This window comes from Peromyscus leucopus, chromosome 4 (assembly GCF_004664715.2).
Source record: "Peromyscus leucopus breed LL Stock chromosome 4, UCI_PerLeu_2.1, whole genome shotgun sequence".
Classification (NCBI taxonomy): domain Eukaryota; kingdom Metazoa; phylum Chordata; class Mammalia; order Rodentia; family Cricetidae; genus Peromyscus; species Peromyscus leucopus.
In genome coordinates, this window is record NC_051066.1 from 61,255,760 (window position 1) to 61,261,759 (window position 6,000).

The window sequence follows — 6,000 nt, forward strand, 5'->3', positions numbered from 1 at the left end:
GGTGTCAGTTAAAGGTCACAGAGTGTCTTAGTTGGGGTTACCATTGCTGTGATGAAACACTATGACCGAAGGCAAGGTGCAGAGAAAGGTTTATTTGGCTCACACTTCTGCATCATAGTCCATCACTGAAGGAAGTCAGGGCAGGAACTCAAACAGGGCAGGAATCTGGAGGCAGGAGCTGATGCAGAAGCCATGGAGGGGTGCTGCTTACTGGCTTGCTCCTCACAGCTTGTTCACCCTGCTTTCTTATAGGACCTAGGACCACCAGCCCAGAGATTGCACCACCCACAATGGGCCCTGGGTTGTCATTAGGGCTAGGAATTAGGTCTAACACATGGCTCATGGAGGACTGTGACAAACACAGCTAAGATCACAGACAACACATTAAAGCTCCAAAGACATCCAAGGTCTGTCACTGGGAAATGAACAAATAAAACACACTCTTAAGGGCTGGAGAGATGGCTCAGTGGTCAAGAGCATGGCTGCTCTTCCAGAGGTTCCCGAGTTCAATGCCCAGCAACCACATGGCAGCTCACAACCATCTATAATGGGATCTGGCGCCCTCTTCTGGCATGCAAGCATACATGCAGATAGAGCACTCACACATAAAACATACAAGTAAATTAAAAAAAAAACATACTCATAAAATGGAATATTGTTTGGTAATAAAAACCAATGAAGTACTGACACATTCTATAATGTGGAGGGGACTTGAAAGCATTAGGCTAAGTGAGAAAGCCAGTCACAAGAGATCATGAGTAGTCTAACTGATCCCCATTTACATATTCATGTCCTGAATACGCAAATCCACAGAGGCAGAAAGCCTACTAGGCATGGGTAGTGACTGGGGAAGGCTTTGAAAAATTGTTAGAGCAGGAATGATGGCACACACCTTTAATCCCAGCACTTGGAGGCAGAGGCAGGTGGATCTCTATGAGTTCAAGGCCAGCCTGGTCTACGGAGCTAGTTCCAGGACAGCCAAGAATACACAAAGAAACCCTGTCTCAAAAAACCAAACCCAAACCAAAATTGATAAAAATAAATAAATAAATAAATAAAACGCTTGGATTTCCTAAGAAATGCAGAGACCACTCATTTCTTAAGCAAGAAAGAAGTGAGAGCTCACTTCCTCCCCTGGGACTCTGTAGAGAGGTCTCCCTCCCTCCCTCTTCAGCCTCTTCCTGGAAGGGAGCATCTGCATTTTCACAGGAGGAAGCCAGCAACACAGGGTACACAAGGTTGGAGTTGACCAATTACCTTTCCAGTGTAATCCTGGATTCCAGCCCCCAGTCTCAGCGAGAGGGGCAGAGGCAACTGTCTCCTCTGTGCCCCACAGCGGCATGGTGGACCTCCACTGGGGACATACCATTCACGTGAAGTTTAGTTAACAATTGGCTCAGGGACTTGTGTGATGTTCTTTAAGCCTGTTTTGGCCAGAGAAGTATATGTAATCAGCCCCATTTTATAAGTTGAGAGGTTTATCATCTAGGGTCCTCAAAGTCACCAAAGTACCATTTTAAACAGCTGTTTATGATGTCAGCCAGGATGATTCCCCTTCTATTCATCCATCCTGTTATTGGGTATTACTTTCCTATACATATTCTCAGGATGTTTGGCTCTCTACTTTCTTTCTGCTACCAACACAGGGGTCCCAGACAACCTGGAGTCATAGAACAGACTAAGCAAGCAGACTGGAGCGTGTGAGTAACAACAGAACTCAGAAAGTGGCCAGATATTATCAGGTCTCATGACAATTGCAAAGGGAGTTTCCAGAGAGTGATGTATAGAGACAAAAAGTTCCCAAAAGAAAGGACCAAAAATAAAAAGGAGACTTTCTAGCAGTCAGACCCCAGTGACTTGTGGTGACTTATGCAAACAATCTGAGCCTGACTCCTGATGACCCCTGGTGCCTCCCCCACCATGACTGGCCTCAGAATCGGATAGGTGCTATTATGAGATTTACTATGTAACAAGAGAGTGAGCTGCATTCTTGAAGTCTGTTCAAACCAGTCCCACACAAATGGGAAGCAAGGCCAGGTAACTTCTTAACTGCTGTAAAAGAGCCCCCTTCCCTCTCAGAGTCTCTCTCTCTCTCTCTCTCTCTCTCTCTCTCTCTCTCTCTCTCTCTCTCTCTCTCTCTCTCACACACACACACACACACACACACTTAGAGTTTGCCCCTGTGTACCTGTTCACTCTTAAAACGTTTATGGGTGGTGGGATAACGTACTGGGTAAAGGCACTTGCTGCCAAGCCTGATGATTGGGGTTTGATTCTTGGGGGACCCACACGGTGGCACGAGAGAAAGGACTCTTGTAAGTGGTCCTATGACCCCCCCACATTAGTGTGCCACACATTCACATATAAATAAATAAATAAATAAATAAATAATAATTTAAGCTTTTGTATCACTTCTGGTCTGGCGAATGCTTTTACCATGATGCCTCAGGCTCATGGTTCCTGTCATGACCCAATGTGCATCCCTTAATCCTCATTGATCATCAGGATGCTAATTTATTCAGCTGAAGGTGCTGTATACCAATGCCTCAGCGCTCGCTCACTCCCAACAGTCTTCCTGAAATGCGGTGTGGTGCTTGGAGCTAGGATTCCTAGGGCTTTGTTTTGAAGCCCCCGTCTCCACATCCTCTCAGGGGACAGAAGAAGTCCTCTCTCTAACACTCTTGTCCTGACATTTCTGTCTACTTCAAAGCACAGGCTCCTGTTCTTTGTTGAACCACAAGGAGCTCACAGATGCGACATCTTCGTGCCTGGGCATACCAAGCAACCTGGGTGGCTTCCCATAGTGGGGCTGACTCACCTGCTGGCCTTAAAGCCCAGGACCATGACTCCCTCATACCAGATCCTAGTCCAGGGGTTTTGAGTTTTCATTTTCTAACCCCAAACATTTGCTCGTGTCTCCCTCCTGGGTCCAATTTGTGTGGGAAGAACTGGGTATTGCAGGCTCCAGCACTGTGCAACCTTCAAAACAAAACAAAACAAAAACAAACAAACAAAAATTGTGTTCACACTGCACTTTACTTTCCCCAGCTGTAGGGGAGATAAAAATTCCAGTAAGTTTTGCCATAAGAATGAGAGAGAGAGCCGGGTGTGGTAAGGCACGCCTTTCATCCCAGCACTTGGGAGGTAAAGGCAGGCGGATCTCTGTGAGTTTGAGCTTTTACACAGAGAAGCCCTGTCTCGAAAAACCACCACCATCCCCACCAACAAAACAACAACAAAATGAGAGAAATTTGGGGGATAAGAGACTCGTTCATCTTGGGCTCTGGAATTGGCATCTCCCAAGTGCTGGGGCTGTGGTGCGGGGTACCTCCATTTCTTCATTGCAGAGTGACAACAGGAAGCTGTCCTGAAGCTGAGGAGCTGCGGCTTCCTGCTGCCGCTAACCTCTGCAGCCTTTCTTAAAGAAGAAGAATCCACCCTAAGGCCCGGGTAGAGCGAGCCAGTCAGGAAGGTTGGTTTTTAGCCGGCACAAAGCAAAAACAAGGCCCAAGGAACCGCAGCCAAGGGCGGCTCTCGCGTCTGCACTGAGAAGTCTCAGTCTGTGTTTCTCTTCTCCTTGGCCACCCTTAGGAAGGTCTGGGGATGATTCCCCCTCTAGAATAGGCAGCTTTCTTAGAAGCTTACCTACAATTCAGTCTGTTTCAACTAGATGCCTTAGAATATGTATAAAGGTGTAACTATCCGTAAAGTTAATTTTACTACGTGAAAGTGTACTGGTGCCCTGTACTTCCCAGAGAAGGATTTGGTAAGAACTGGCGGGCTGAAACCTGTCAAGACCACACTTAGTTTTTCCTTCCTGCTATCTAGTTAACTTGGGTATCTCACACCCAGATGGAAACCTTCTTATTTATCTTCGCTGGTGTTCCTGACCTCGCTGCTTTAACCAAACGCTCATTTTTAAAATTATATTTTTGTTATTTCTTGTGTGAGGGGAGGGGGCACATGCTACAATGTGCATGTGAAAGTCAGGGAACTTCTGGGAGTCAGTTGTCTCCTTCCATCAGGCAGATCTCTCTTTCTACCATGCGGGGATCAGGCCGTCGGGCTTGGCACCAGGCGTCAAACCCCACTGAGTCATCTTGCCGCCCCCTAATATCTGTTTCAACTGTAACATAAAGGTGAGGTGATGCAGAGAACATTCAGCACTTCAGACAGGGCCTGGCGCACAGCACGCAGAACACCTGGCTGGCCACAGGTGTGCTGAGCATGGCTGCATCTGTGGTCATGAGAGGGAAGAGCGGAGGGAGGACATTTCAGTTCTGTTGGAGCCTGGGGAGCCACCACCCTAGGCTGTCAGGGAAAACCATCCTGGGGCCTTAGCTCAAGTTTGTTTCTGCCTAATGACGACGTGTGCTCTTCCAACCGCTTGCTTGCAACAGGAAAACTTCAAATGCAAGAGAAAACAACAGACTTTCTCATTATCTAAAACCTTAAGCCAAAGTCGATGAGAATTATCAATCTTCATATTCATTTTTGTGTGTGTGTGTGTGATGTTTGCTTCTCCAGCAGTCAATGTGGAAAATCCAAATGCACAGAAATGTCAATGCTTACGGGGAGGGCTCTTGATTTTCCCCGAGGTGGAGAGGAGCGAGCCTGTTCTCACGTCCTCGGGCCAGGTATCCTTGAGAGTTAGACAGCCTCCTGGTGCATTCGTTTCTTTGCTTGAGGATGGGGGTTGCCATGCCTACTCAGAGAAGAGTGAGGATCAGTGGGGCTCCCTATGAATATGCCGGTCCCGCCACATAATAGGTTTGTAATTAATGACACCTATCCTTTTTTTTTTAAATTAAAGATGCAAAAATCACTTCCCAAGTTGTCTTTGTTAGGGTTTCTATTGCTGTGAAGAGACACCATGACCATGGCAACTCTTATAAAGAAAACATTTAATTGGGGTGGCTTATTTACAGTTCAGAGTTTCAGTCCATTATCATCTTTGTGGGGAGCATGGCAATGTGCAGGCAGATATGGTACTGGTGAAGCAGTTGAGTCCTATATCTTGCAGGCAACAGGAAATGGTCTGAAAGTCACACTGAGGGAAGCTTGAACGAAAGAGACGTCAAAGCCCGCCCCCACAGTGACATACTTCCTCCAACAAGGCTACCCCTGCTTCAACAAGGCTACATCTCCTAATAGTGCCATTCTCTATGAGCTTACAGGGGCCGGTTACATTCAAACTACCATACAAGTCTATGAACCATTTACATGGGACATGGTTTGTTTTGACTAAGTTCTATCCTGTCCATAGTTATCTCCTGCAGTTCTTTCACCTCTTGGCTCTGATTCCTCTGTCTTTTCCAATCTGTTACCTACTCTGAGTTTTCACAGTAGGAGGAACAACCATAGCTCTGAGCTTTCAGCTGGGAAGAGCAGAATTCTGATTCTAAGTGTGTATCAGTCAGTCTCAGTGGAAGAAACTGACTTGATCCACAAAGCAATCAACATGCATGTAAAGGATACCCAGGCTGGGTGGGAATGGTGGCACAGGACTGTTACCCTAGCCCTGAAGGGGTGAAGGCAGAAGGGTCACAAGTCTGAGGTCGTCTTGAGCTACATAATGTAGCAAACCCCGCCAAAACACACAAGCAAAACACCTGAAACTCTCCTTGTGAATGACAGCTGAGTTGAGTTCTTTACTAGGCTCTTCCATTTGCAAACAGTTGAAATGAGAATCACAACTTCAACCTTTTTAACCTTCACTTTGTAGCCTCACTGTTCCTGAAATGGGGGTGCTGTTTCCCATTGTTAGTGGAGACCTTCCCAGCCTTACCCTGGCTGTTGCAACATTCCCTTCTCAGTTACACCTACTCAGCCTACTTAGGTGAGGAGCAGTGGAGATCCCCATGAGAATGCCTGGCCCTGGCCCACAGTAGGTCTGTAATTAATGGCACCATATTTGTTTCTGTAACAGTCCCAGGAGGTAGTCACCTGTAGCTCACAGATGGGCGGAAGGTGGCTAGGAGGCAAGGGCGCCACTTGTGT